This window comes from Vespa mandarinia, chromosome 4 (genome assembly GCF_050613455.1).
Source record: "Vespa mandarinia isolate Hongniang chromosome 4, ASM5061345v1, whole genome shotgun sequence".
NCBI lineage: Eukaryota > Metazoa > Arthropoda > Insecta > Hymenoptera > Vespidae > Vespa > Vespa mandarinia.
In genome coordinates, this window is record NC_140813.1 from 8,659,087 (window position 1) to 8,674,872 (window position 15,786).

Here is a 15,786-nt window from a genome sequence, read left to right on the forward strand (position 1 = left end):
ATTAATTGGTATAAATAAATGTCAGCATTGCGTTAAGGTTACGTCACTTGTATTACGTATTGATATTTCATTATAAATACTGATCATTCATTTAAAATATTGATTAAATGTTCAGAAATACAAAACCAATAAATAGCAATTTACAATTTAATTAAGATACAGAATATAAGTAACTCGATATAAATTTGTTAAGGCATCAAACACAGTGGTAGAAAGTTATTCGATAAACAAAATAACATGAACGCGTTTTTTTTTACGTTGATTATTTTCTGCGTCAAAAGTACATTACCTATACCTTGCAAGATATGAAACAAATATATATGAACTTTTCTTACTAGTTTTTTTTTTTTTTTTTTTTTTTTTTTTTCAATTGAATCAAATATAACAATAAATTTTACACGTTGAACAATATCTCGTACTATCGAACTACATTTTATAAAGAAATTAAAAGACATCAGTTCGAAAATAACAAATGTTTCTTTCTTCTTTTTTTATCTTGAAACTCCGCGGAATGACTGATAGTCAGAATCGTCGTTCGCTTAGCATCGGACATCGATTAGCCGCTGTGATTTCCATCTTTCGCGCGAATTCATTTCCCTATTATTTCAGTACGTCAGGCAGGAGATATATGAATTGTTTGATATCAAAAGCGCGGCGTATCCCAACATTAATATCGAAAAAGAGAGAAGGGTGATAATGTGGGGTTTATCGATGTGTGCGTGAACGAGACTAGGTGTCTGTTGAATTGCGTTGAACATCCAGCTCAACCTCGACGATCTCGAACTCGCCGACACCGATCGTGGGCGTGTCGGTCGCGTGCCAAACATCCATCATCCCTTTAAAGACCTCCGATGCCGTCGAAGAATCGCGAAGAAAGGACTCGTCTGCTTTGGACGATGTCAAAACGCTGACGAAGTCACGTGCGGCCTTCAAAGGAAGGACTCTCTTTCTCTCAGAGAGAGAGAAAGAGAGAGAGAGAGAGAGAAAAAGGGAGAGAGAATTAAAGGGAGAGATGTAGCAGGGTTTTACAAATATTACGACAAGTTACGTTGATCGACGAGCATAAAATAGTAAAAAGTTCGACGAAGACTTCATCGTAACGTGATCGAGCTAGATCTTTCGATCGTTGATAGCTTGATAGTTAATACTCAGAATAAATTGATTTCCTATGAAAGTTTGATTTTTCATTCAATCACGATGGATAATGTATTCCTTTCGTTTGCATTAAAAAGTTCCACGATTCAATGATTTCAGTCTACTCGAGAAGAAACCATACCTACTGACGTATTTTTATGCTCCATAAGAACGTTCGGTAACACGCACGATCGATCATCGTGATTGAATGGGATTCGAAGAAAAAGCGAAACTTCCTAGAGTAGTTCGAAGTAACTCGCTTAAGGGAAGATTACATAATTCTTCAACGTCCACCCACCAATGGTAACCTGCTGACTTTAGCTCTTTCTTTCCCTCTCTCTTTCTCTTTCTCTCTTTCTCTCTTTCTCTCTCTCTCCCTCTCTCTCTCTCTCTCTCTTTCTCTTTTTCTTTTTCTCTCTCTCTTTCTCTTTTTCTTTCTATCTCTCTCTCTTTCTAACAAACACATAAAGACACCACGGTGTTAAAAAAGAAACATAAAAAGAACCCAAGAGATCCTAAATTTTCTTCTTACAAATCTGCCGAACGTACGTTGTACGTACCTACATATGTTCCCTATCTAATACAAATCAACTTCAATCGTCATCAAGTTTCTTCATTTCTTTCTTTCGCTTTTCCAATTAATTAACTAACTCCGTAATTACGTTTTAAATTGAACTTTAATTCTTATCGATATCGTGTTTTTCGTGTTTCTAATAAATATCTTGTTGAAGAGAAAATATTACGATTAAGGGTTTGGTGTAGTGGTAACTCGATCGCTTCAAGCTTCGAACTTCGTATTAAGTTTTCGAGGGATGTAAACGCGCCTGCGGTCGCAAGCCAAAAAGGGGATGGGGGATGATGGTTCTGTGATTTTGGGAAGCGAAAGTAACACCAGGAGGACGAAGTCGTTGGGAACATTGCCCACGAATACGTCCTACAGTTTTGTGGGGTGATCTTTCGCTCTCTTTCTCTCTTTCCTTCTCTTTCTCTCTCTCTCTCTCTCTCTCATTCTCTCTCTCTCTCTCTTTCTCTCACTCTCTCTCTCTCTCTCTGTTTCTCATTCTCGCTCTTTATAACCCCTCAACGAGAGAGCTAACTCGACTCGGTCGACTCACCCCTCAAACAAGAATTATATTTGGATTACAAGCATTATCGCCCTGAAATAAACTTGACTTTTATGGCAGCTGAATTGACGGGGAATATTATTCGCTTATTCATTCCACTATATCTTTTCTCCATCCAATCAAAAGTCGTCGACACAAAAATTGGGTCAGATTGATGATCCTTCCGCTAAGCTCCAATTCTATTCTTCTTATCATTGTTCCTCCAGCTTGAAGAATATCATCGATAAACCAAAAAAAGAATTAATAATATAAAAAAAAAAGGGAAAAAAATAAAGGAAAAAGATAATTTGAGAATTCCTTTTAGACTATTTATGTATATAAAAAAAAAAAATCTAAAATTTGTATAAATAATGACATATATTATTAAATGATCTTTTTTTTCTCGATAAACACCAAACTGGTTTATCTTCCCCATTTCCCCCCTTTCTCTCTTTCTCTCTCTCTCTCTCTCTCTCTCTCTCTTTCTATCTCTTTCCAGAAGAAAAATTAACTTCATAAGGAAGAGATCGGGCAAGCAAAGAGGAGGACGACGACGCCACTGGCCGACGTCTGGCGGCGTGGCTGACAGCCAAATAAAAGACAAATAAATTAAGTTAATACGTTCCACGCTCGACGAGTGTACAATCTTCCCTCTCTTTCTTTCCACCACCTCACTTTCTTTCTCTCTCTCTCTCTCTCTCTCTCTCTTTCGGAACATTAACGCCTCTACACGAGAGATGCGTGGTCTTCCTCTTATTTTCTCAACCTCCATTGTCCGATGGAATTTGTAATTTAGATTGATACGAAAGCACGCGTTCCTCTTTATTCTTCGTCGTACTTTCTTACATACATGCTCGATCACCTTCGACCTTCGACTCGAACAAATCATCGACTTCACTTACGACGAAGCGAACGAATTTCGAGAAGTCTTTGAGATTTCGAATCTGCCGCGTTATTTATAGCTCGATTAGTTACTCAATGCCGCTCGTAAACTCGTTAGTTTTCTTAGCCGATGGTATTTGCTCTTAAGAATCTAAGAAAAAAGAAGGCTCGATGAGACGTACAAAAAATCTATCGTGAAAGTTAAACTTTCGAAAAGTGACTTATTAAAATTAAAAAATACTTTATAATACAGTACATATTCTCTCACGTAATGTTACAATTAAGAATGAATAGAAAAAAATAAACGATACGAAAAACATTAGGACTTTTATATTTAAATTATTAAACGGATAAGAATCGAGTTTTAATAAACGTATCTGTGACATTGTATTAACTTTAGGATTTATCGTAAATTTCAAAAATATCGAAGAGGACGAGTATCGAGGACGGCTCGAAACATTTCGCAACTACGAAACGAGCGTAATAATGCAGCCAAGAGGGAAAGCCGCTCTCTGTGGTTTCTTACGAAATTTATGATGATTAAACGTTCGGAGTATGGGTGAGGTGCGACGACTTCATTGGTTTGCCCACATCTATTGTGGCCTCTTCGGACAAATTGGATTACGATTTTACGTTTTATCCTAACGATGTGGACAACCACCGAATAATTATTTGCATCGATGACGAGCGAACTCTTCATGCGATGTGATTACAACATCTTTGTCTGTTGTTATATAAAAAGTGACAGCTTGATTTTGTGGGAAACGAGTAACTTTTTACGAGCTATTAAAGATAGTGATGTTCTTTCTTACACTTCAGCAATTTGTTCAGATTTTTTTCTTTTGCATCCTGAAATATGCTTCAGTAATTTGCTTGCATTAAACTTGATCGTATATTTTATATATATATATATATATATATATATATATATATATATATATATATACAATATATATAAACATGTAAAATTTAATAAAACAATTTATTTTTAAATTATTAAGTTTAAAAACAAATTATTTTCTCTGTAATTATAAGAAAAATAAGAGAATTGATCAAACGAAGTGAGAGAATTTTCAATTCGGCGATCTTCAAAGATACGAAGAACAGATCGAGGGTGACTGAGATTAATCAAGAAATCCGAAACACGGCTAGTAGTAAATGCTCCTTTCTTGGATGATGATAGCACTGGGGAACCGAAAATTAGCTGAGGCGAAGAGAACGTGGAGAAACGTGGTAAGAGGGATACAGAATTAGAAAGGGATAGCTATAGTTAGTCTGTACCATCGGTTAGACTATTATCCACAATGACTATGTACTATACTATCTCGAACCAAGTATAGCTTTGTAATTTCCCTTGATTCTATTAAAGTATGATGGTATCGAAGGTGATAAATAATCTTACGTAATTTAATCGATCCTAGATCGATTGTAATTTGACGAAGAAGATTAAAGAAACGTAGATTGATGTCGATCAATTGGCTTATAATGATTACAATTTTTCTTTACAAAGCATTAAAAAAAAAATTGTTAACGAAAAGATATTAGAATTTATCTAAATGCTCCCCGATGATATCTAATGATATCTAATTTGAAGAACACATTTCATGTTGTTATCAACAACGAAATTCAACGTACTCTCACTGGTATACACGCACACATATTCGTGAACACTTTTCGACTGTGATCAGCGCGCCCGTTATAGGCGTATCTTCGCTTTGGAAGGGATGAACGTAATTAATTGCCATGGCAACGCCGCGCGGAAGCATCGAACGCCACCCCGACGCGCTTTAACTGAAATATGGCGCCCCGTACGAATTCTCGTAGTACACAAGACACGATCGTCCCGTAAATTTAGACTCCTTAGTCCAGGCTGTTCCTTATCGATTGTCGAAAATGATTATCGGTATCATTATTATTATTAACGTTTTTTGGCCTTTCTCCAATGTGAAACGAATTTACTTTTGCTTCAATTTAATTAGTAAAAAGAGAAGAACAAAATCATATAACGTTCTCTTAAAATTTCAACGAACGTTTCTATTCATTTTTAATCATTTTTCTTTATATTAATTGCATTCATATCGTCAATATCTATTCTAAAATTATCGAAAGCGTTTGAATGTAAAAATGGGATAAGAACATCGCGAAGGATATTAACGATTAATCTTTCATCATAAAATGAACCAATTTTATTTAAGATGATTTTAGTCACGAATAAAACCGAGTCAGATCCATCCAACGAGTTACGAGAATGGACGCGAGAACGTGAACGACACTTCATTCACGAAATACCGGCTTCGAGAGTGCACCCCGAGATCTACGATTTTTTGCTGAATCTCGTGTCGGACGACGAGAAAGATTGCAGTAAGATCGATCACGATTCCATTCTCTCTTTCTCTCTTTTCTCTCTCTCTCTCTCTCTCTCTCTCTCGCGCGCGCGCTCTTTGCCACAGGATTTCATTCCGACACGGACAAAAATCCTCGATTATCGCCCATGTCCCAAGTTTCCTCTCTCACTCTCGTAACAAAGTTCGATGCAAGAAGAAGAATGAAAGAGATAGAGAAAGAGATAGAGAGAGAGAGAGAGAGAGAGAGAGAGAGAGAGAGAGCATACGGTGAGAAAGGCGAGCGGCTCGTTTTCTTCTTTCGTCCTCTTTTTTCTTCTTCATCCTCCTCCTGTTCTTCCTCTTCTTTACGACGTCAAGCCGAAACGCTTTCTTCCCTTCCTTACCACTCCTCCCTCCCTTTCACTCTCTATCTCTCTCTCTTTATCTTCTATACATGGTCCGTACAAACACACGTTAACTTATACTATATACGTATAGGTGTTACGACGTTATATACGGTCGAGGTACAGAGAAATAACAAGGATGTTCGCCATAATGAAGACCTCAAGGCGCCGCGCCTCGGCGATAATTACAGGGAGCCAACCTTACAACCTTCTAAAGGCTTAAATGTTAAACGTTATACGTTCCAGCACCACTACGGTAGCTTTTATGCCCTCGCAAATGCTTGCTGTATTTTCTCTCTCACTCTCTCTCTCTCTCTCTTTCTCCCTTTTTCTCTTTCTCTCTTTCTCATTTCGTTCTCTTCCATTCTCTATGTCTCTATCTCTTTTTCTCTCTTTCTCTCTTTCTCTCAAACACACTCGCACGCCACTTTAGACGTTCAACATTCAGGACTCTACGGATTTTCACGGACGCTGAAAGCGCGCAGAATCGCAATATCGTTTCTTCTCCCCCCTTCTTCCTCCTTCTCTTTCTCACCCTCTCTCTTTCTCTCTCTCTCTCTCTCTCTCTTTCTCTTTCTCTCTCTCTCGAGCATCCCTGTCCCTCTCTCAAGCATCCCTGTCCCTCTCTCAAACGCGGTACCTTTTATGTCTCTCCTTTACGATTAAAGCGAACGAAGTGGAAACGCAGAGTTTATATTCGTCGAATTACGCGCATAGCGAACGAATTATCTCTGTTGTGTATGTCGTGTGGCATCGTATGCGTCGACATGGATAAAAAGAATGGGATAAGAAATGTACGGAATAATATAACGTCGTTATACGCTTGTACGCTCTTAATATGCGTACTGATGAGATTTCCGAATGGAGAGAAATGAGAGGACTACGTATAAGAGGACGAAATTGATTAAATAAGATCCAAATATGAGATAGATATCTATTTGGCTTCGTTTCTGATTTTCGTAAGACGTATCTTCTTACGATGAAAAGAAGATAAATAAAACAATAACATCGCTACATAGATATAAAATGATAAATTTCAAATCAAACAATATAATTCCTTTTGAGACGAATCGAACAAAGGAATAGCTGGTATGGTACGTCGAGATACAAAATTAAAATAAACGGCAGCAAGAGAGATTGCTCCTCTTAACCCCCACCCCGTATCTTCTCTTCTCCACCTTACCCTTTCCAAGACTTTTACGAGCAAACTTTACTGTGGTATTTAAGCGTTTCGCGCGCTTGTACCCGACGATACTTGATGTTTACGGGCGCAAGAACTATTTGCGATATTCTCTCTTTAGCTCTTCTCTTCTTCTTTTTCTTTCTCTTCTTTTGCAGCACTATCAACGATACGTTGCTACCGATACTGTATTCTCTTTAAAAAGAAACCAAAAAGAGGAGAAGAAAGAGAGAGAGAAAGAAAGAGGGGGAGAGAGTGAGAGAGGAAAGAAAAAAAAGATACTTGACTTAATATCTTAACGATAAGAAGAGCTAATGAAGTTGCTTCTATTTTTAAACGCTTATGCTGCATCATGATTGAATGATAAGTCAAACAAGTTTGAGATTAAATCCTCGTAAAGATGAGAACGTTAAAATTTCTTTTAAATGAACCTTCTATCAATCATTAATAGATGTAAATTGATATCCTTATATGTTACTAGAAATTGAAAATATTATGATATCTTCAATTATTCGATAGAATAATATTCAACGATTTCTATATATACAAAATTCTACCAGAATAGTATTATCTCTAAATATAATAATAAATTCATTGTTGAGCAAGCGCATGATATTTGTATTTTAATATTCATTTTGATATTCACGAAATTCAAACATTTTATTCATTCATTAAAAACCTGTAACCTGATTTACCAGATGGTATTATCAATTGATCCACGTGATGATCCACGATAGCTGGCATTGAGATAGAAAGTCAATTCTCTCGTGGCCGGTGAAGATGAAAGCGACTCATCTTGAAGCGTCCGACACCTTGTTAGACGGGCTCGGAGCATGGCACCCCTCGGGGAAACGATCATTTGTTACAAACATCTTTTCATTCTTCGCTTGGACATTCAGCCTACCTTCTATCGTCGCCACCATCATGAGCAACACCACCCCCGTGGATCATCTTCCTCACCAGAAAAGAATTCGTTGTATTTAAGGCTAATCGACCTACCTTGCTTCTCCTTCTTATTCATCTTCTTCTTCATTTTCTTCTTCTCTTTGCTCCTGCTGTGACTTTCGACTCATCGATGGTCTATGAACTTCAGGAATGTTCGATGATATTCGAATATTTCGTATTCGTTTCAGTATCATTCGAATTAGGTCAAAAATTACGTTAAGAGGATTATTTTATCTAATTGTCTGTTCGTAATTTATAATCATAAATTCGAACTTCGAAGCATCAAACAAGTATAGATATATAAATGTTTCATATTAAAAGGAAGAATTTTTTTATTTCATGAATGCAAGTAATTCGATTATATCTAAAGACCTATAGCAAGAATATTATTATAAAGTAGCCAGAATTATCTGTTCTATATATCGTCGAATATTTTCCATTTCTCGTTTCTCGATAGCAAATCATTCGATAAGTTTTATTAATTCAACAAAAAGGATTCTCCGATGGAAAGACATCACGAATTATCGAGAATCGTCGAAATTCGATTGTCGCGATATCTCCCGTCCCGTCCCGAGAGTTCGATCAACGATCGACACGAACGATTGTTCCTACCGATTCCCGATGCAATTTCGACGACGCTCCCGATGCTCATAAAATAATAATTACACCGTCGAAATACCAGTGTCGAAACCATTCGCACGAGCCATTACATTGTTCGAAACTGCTGGCGTTACGAACGAACGATAGAACGAACGAACGAACTAACTAACTAACGTACTGACATAGAGATCATGATGTACGCAAGAGCTTCGAAACTGTCGCAAGCTTGGAAGGTCCTTTGGATATGCTCGAGTAGAGTGAGATACCAGGCTTACATTTGGGATCGTACGTTCATGGTCTGTTCGTACGGGAGTAACCTCGCGGCAACCAGTGAATCAGTACCCAAGGTGGTCGTAAATCTGCCCCCTGGTGCGCAGGAACACCGCCACGAGAGAGGAAAACGTGGCATCAAGCATAGGCGTAGAACTAGCTTCGTTCTTACTCTTTATCTCTACATGTATATATTTAGAACCCAATATGTGGTTACTAGCTTCTTCGATTCACCCTCTAATTTTCATGATTTTATACAATTAACTTTGCAACCTATCGTCGACAAAATGTCTTATGATCACTTATTTAGAGACTAGAAGAAGGAGAGAGAAAGACAGAGAGAGAGAGAGAGAGAGAGAGAGAGAGAGACAGAGAGAGAGAGAGATTTCTAAATTCATAACGTTATAATGTTTAAATCATTAAAACCGATAAAAAACAAAGCGTTATATTTTTTATTATTAATTTTCATTATTTGCTCATTAATATTTTCAGAATTATTATCTCAGAAACATTTCAAATTCAATTGATATCCTTTTGCGTATATTTAATTTGCACAACGTACATATCTATATTCATTCATATTAATAAGTCCTATTTTTACGTATATATTCCAACTTAAAATTATTATAAAATTCATAAAGAGAAAAAGAGAGAAAGAGAAGTAGAATTTAGAAAGTACGTGATTGCCTTACGGCAAGCCGATGATAAACCATAGGGAAAGACTCCGCCTATGGCACTACCATTTCCTCCCTCCACCCGTTATGTAAAGGCTCATAACGCGCGGCGGACAAGTGTTATGGTATGGCTTATAAGTGAATGCCACCCTCTAATCGGAAAATACGGGCTCGATTGTCGTGAGGGTAGAAATTCTACCGTCCTCAGCCAGCAAGCATCTCACCCTTACGAGGAACTTTCTCTCTCTCTCTCTTTCTCTCTTTTTCTTTCTTTTTCATTCATTCTTTTTCACTCCCTCTTTGCGGCTCTCCTTTTTTTTAAAGTACCACGCGATCAACCGGCTCCTACGTCTTTTATGATCAAATTTGTAACTTCGACGAGCTCACACCAGCACATCGTGGTTGTAACCCCTGCCAGAAATCGAGCAACACCCTTCTCCTTGGTACCATGAAATTTCGTGTCCTCTTTATTACTCAGTTTATGAAGGAGATTTTCCAACGTAAAAAAGTGCTCTCTTTCTCTCTCTCTCTCTCTCTCCCTCTCTGTCTATTCGATTATTTCTTGAAAAATCCCTTCTAAGTTCAACAAACGATCAATATGATATAAATGATATATAATTTTGTTGTTAACGATAACTTACGGAAAAAAAATGACTTGTTTGATGTTTCAAAGGTTACGATAATTTTACTTTGTATTCTTTACTTCGAATACACTGATCCTAGAGTTTCTTATATCAAGAACGATTCAAACTTTTTTTAGATGTAGGAAACCGCTGACGGAAATTAGTATCGATATTACAAAGGTGACGCGTTTAGAGAGCCTCCTACAACGACTAGGAAAACGTTAACGTGGCAAGCAAAAGGCAGGACTTAACACCCTCGTTCGAAGTACCGGGTAAGCTCGTTGGGGTGATTTGCTAAGCCCGTTAACAAATAGAACGATAGATGGCGACGTTCCAGCCCCATCCTACATGCGACGTTCTTGTGAAATGCCAGCAACCCCTAGATTTGGCCTCGACGAATTACACGCGGATCAGGAAGCTCCCTCTGAGGGTGGGGGAGGACTATCTCTCTCTCTTTGAGCTTCGATGTATAACACAGCGGAGGGTTTGACGTACAGGACGATCCTATTACACGAACTTGAGTGACTTGCCTATCGCTCGATAAGAATTTTTTTCTTTCCTTCATGATCGAGCTTGATCGAAACAATATGAAAATTTGAGAAAAATATAGAGGGCGAAAGAAACGAAACTCTTTTTTTTTAATTATCTACTATTCTAATCCTGATTTTAATAATTCAATCATATTTTGATAACCGTCAAAGAATCCATTTAAAAGGAGACACCTGACGAACACTGATCCTAATAATTCAATCATTTTTTTATATCCTCGAAGGATTCATTAAAAAAAGAAGAGACATTTGATGCCTTTGAGATCGTAATAATTTATAAGAAACAAAAAAAAAATATGAAGTAGCAACTACTCAAGAAGATTCTCACCTTGAAGGAGATCATAAGAGACTACCGATGGTCGGCATTAAATTACAGCTCCGTGGTGTGCAACGTAAACACGAGGGCCTTTAATGGCGGCTTTATGAGTAAACGCAAATAGAGCGAGAGCTACGACAGATTCTCGAGCATCTTCGAACACGCTTTTCACTTCTTACTCATCTTTTTCTTTGCCTTCGTCTACGTCTTCGCCTTCATCTTCCTGTTATTTTTCTTATTTTTCTTCTTCTTCTTCTTCCTTTCTAGATAGAGAGGATAGCAAGAATCGTGTTCTTGAAAAAGTCTCACCTTGTTACCGGTTTCCAAGCTCTCAAGGAGAAGTTAGTCTGTAAGGAGCCAATTACGAGCACGCGATTCTCCAACGAAGACGGTCGAGAACTCTCATCGCGTTTCCGCGAATATTTCATACGCGATGGAATCGGAGGGGAAAAAGAGACTGGAGATGCAAATGAACACAAGAGAGTCCTCTGGAAAATTATTCTTGGTTCTTCATTCCCTAGTAAACGTGTTTTCAAGTAGGATGAATGCATCTACCATATCTATAGTTGCTATATGTAGATATATATGACATGTAACATTAAAGATGTCATAATCATTCTTCACCGTTTTGATTACATATTCGATATGGTTTTCACATATAGTTTTCTTTACCGATTAGCTTAATTTAGAAAGTAACCAATTCGATAATTCACTATCGATGATAGCGCGAATGATCCGTGAAATTTATTATCGATTATTTTACTTTTATCAAACCGGTCGGAGACTATGAAATTATTGAAAGTGTGTAACGATTCGTATTTGCATATTAGATAGTTTAACGAATAAGCCTGCCTCTGTGAAAATTGAAAGGTATGTGTATATATGTAATGTTGCGTATATATTTATGAACGTGCGAACGTTCAAACGAATTTCCAAATCGATCGTTGGCCCCGTAATGCAAATTTCAACGGACGCGAAATAACCCGTAAATTTTTCATTTTTATCGAGTCTCGATTTTTTTAAAGAAACAACCAATGTGCCATACGTTATTTATTTTCGCATGTCACTTGCAGATTAACGAAGGAAAAATTCATCGAAGTAACCGCATAGGGAAGAGTAGACAAATTTTAAAATGAAACAATGGGAAATAGCGCACAGAGAAAAACTTTAAAGGTCGCAAACATTTTATTTATCAGCGTATATGAGATACATTGGAATGAAAGAAGAAGGAGGAAAAAAGAAAAAAGAAAAAATAAACAAAAAAGGGAAAAAAAAATACCGAAGAAATATGACGAACGTGTCCAGTGCAGGCGCAACTTTTTTCGTAATATTATTTTATACCGACGTTGACGTTAGGCGCTTAAAAATAACGCGGGCTCATTTTGCACCGTGGTGAGCCTTAATAAAAACGAATAGACCGGAAAAATTTATGAATCCTCCGTCGCGTGGCTTCCCGTAGCATCGAGCGTGGAAGCACGAGCGCGCGTTACTTTTCGCGGCCCGATGAAAAAGGAAACACGATTATCGTTAAGTCCCGACACGCCCCGGGCATGCCGACTAAGCGAATTCAACTTGTGGAAATCCCAACAGATTGCCACGGGGTTTGTCGCGCCCTGCCGCCGTCGCCGCTGGCTCCCTTTTCATGGTGGTTTCCTCATAAATAAAAATAACCATCGCACCCCTCGAGGGCTACGCGATATCGCTTTCGTTTCTCTTTCTCTCTTTCTATCTCTCTTTCCCTTTCTCACTCTTTCTCATACACGGTCTTGAAACTAGGAAATCAAAACGAATCTTTCTCTCTCTTCCTCTCTCTCTCTCTCTCTCTCTCTCTCTCTCTCTCACACACACACATACACGCTTTTTTTCTGTCTTTCTCTTTCATTTGGTATCCTTTCCGTCGTTCCGTCTTGTTTATTCCCAATTTCATCCCCTGTTCTACGATCTCGCAAAACATCAGTCCTCGTAAGCATCATCATCGAAGTGCGACCACACGTCAGCCATTTCGAAGTTTCTACAACCCCCGCAGAAGTGCTCTACGATCTTTACCAATCAGTCCTTTCATTATATTAACTGTCGTTGTTTTTTCTTTATTTATATAACAACGATAAAAATGTCTCATTAAAAAAAAAAAAAATAAATAAAAAAGAAATTATATATTTATAAAAAGAAGTTGAACAACCCTAAAACATTCAAGTGTTCTATATTAGAAACTATCGAGACTTATAGAGAAAACAAAGGAAAAAGAAAAAATTAAATCTTGACCTTCGACTAATCGCAATTTGATCCGTAATAAAGTGAGTCTTATTCTTTTAGAAAAAAAAAACCCATCATGGTATCGTAGAAAAGACTATATGAACGTTCGACCACTACATATGGCGGACATACAGAAGCAAGCCGCGATAACGACGTAGTATCCCTACAGTGCATCCCGATGCTTGTCGCGTTCTGGTGTTCCGAGAGGGTGGAGACGTCCCGTTATGGGACCCATGAGACTTTGGCCGCGGGCTACGGACGTTCGACCTACGCGTTTCTCCTCTCTTATACTCTACCACTATACCCGCCCCCTCCCTTCCACTCCGTTTTTCTACCCTCGCACGCATTTTCTATCTCTCTTTTTTCTTTCCTCTTCGTCTCTACTTTATTCTTTCTCTTTCACGTGTAAGTATGTAGATATGTATACCACACGTATTACAGAATCTTTGATGGTTTGAATCTCCGAATGGTCCTTCTCTCTTTTTGACCAACTTCTCCTACGTTAGATCTCTCTCATCCTACTTTTACGTTCCTCCTTTGGCAGGATAACGCACGAGGATAACATCCCCATGGGAAGTTCCCGATCACGAGCTACCGCGTTCCGCGGTCAACCAGTGATACTTAGAAAAGCCAGGGAATTCAGCAACCTGGCGAAAATATGTTTGGGATTTGTCCGATCTCTCTTTCTCTTTTTCTCTTCTACGACCCTCGTTCGCGACGACACGGCCCAACGAAATCGTTGTAGAATCTGTTTTACGAGCCGGAGAATTGGATCATTTTCCGATGGTCAGCGACTGGACAGAGGGAGAGAGTATAATGGTTGCCTGGGTGAAAGAAGTTTAGGAAATTCGATCGATCGTGAATGCAAACGTGAAATATTTCTAGGCCACTCGAAAAATCGAAGATACGTAAAATAGCTGTCTATTCTGTCATAAATATCATCAATGAAATTTATATAATTATTAAGATGAAATTATTTAATCTAGTTCGAAATGCACTATTTTATTTTCTTAAATTTAACATTTCCATGAATATATATACATATATTAAAATGACATACCATAATTGCGTTACTACATGTTAGTAATATTAACAGAAAAATCTCATTAATACGATTATGTAGATATTGTTTTAGAATAAGATATCAAGATATAATCTATTAATCGAAAAAATAAACTTGATCAAAAATTTCAAAAATTGATTATTGTTTCTTACAATACATATGATAACGTTTCGTGCTTGTACTATTGAGAAATTTTCATAGAAATAATTTCCGAGTGATAAAGTCATTTTCGTAAATGTTACACGTGTTAACAAAACGATGAGGATCTTTCCCACATCCTATTAGTACCACCAATGAGTGAACGAGCAATAGGGAAAAAGAAAAAGTAAGAAGAATAACATAGTAATTCAACGGTAAAGCGCAGGCGTCTCACGCAAGCTACAAGCGAATGACACGAGAGCCTTTGGCGATAGTGATGATGAGGTTTCCGCGAGTTAGAACTACTTAAACGCACGTTCTAGCAGTTATTAGGAACGCAAAAAAATCTCGCGAAATTCATAAAACGATGATGTGGCTTCGACGAATTCGATGATTACGAATCTTCAAAAATTCCAACGTTCTCACGGATTCTCGAAAAGATAAGAAAAAAGCGAGAAGCGAGAAAAAGAAATAGAGATAGAGAGAGAAAGAGAAATAGAGAGAGAGAGAGAAACAGAAAGAGAGACAGAAAGAGACAGAAAGAGAGTGGGAGGGAGGGAGGGACGGTGAAAAGGAAGGGGATTGAACGCTGCCACGTCCCTTTTTGGAAGTCCATTGATTCGCGTATCATCGTAATTTCACGGCGCGTTACCTACGTGAAATAACTCGAGGGAGTCCGCCACCAGCAACGAGCAAGTTCGCAGCAAGCGAGGCCTTTCTACATCGTTTCTACCTTCGGCTTTAAACAAGCCACGAAATTGGTTTACTTTTGAGCTTGAGAATCAGCCCTCTTCTTCACTGAGGAAACCTGACTGTCCTCTTCTTTCTCTTTTCGCCGAGAGAAGGGATGAAGGGTGTGAGAGAAAAAGAGAGAGAAAGAGAGAGAGAGAGAGAGAGAAAGAAAGGAAAAGAAGGATGGAAACTCGAATTACGCCACCCTCAGAGCCAGGCAAAAAAGCATCGTGCCTAATTTCGTACATTTTCCCTCTTCCTCCATCTCCCTATTCTCTCTCTTCCTCATTCTCCTCCTCTAACTCCCTCTTCGGAACCGTCGACCATCCCCCTTTTTTCCGCCATCGACATCGCGCACCCGTCCCACGGGCTTCCATCCGGGAATTAGCCTTTTAAATTGGCTCGCCTACACCAACGACGTACCACCACTCTGTGGAATCACGTTTACGTCGACCTGGACGGGGATGAAGCGTCCATGCATTTCCGTTGAGATGAACTTAAACGCGCCCATCCACCTCATTCCCCGGTACTTCGTGGCTTCTTTTCGGTGCCGAGGTAATTTAATGTCTTCCCTTTTATGTTTTCTCTTTTTATACG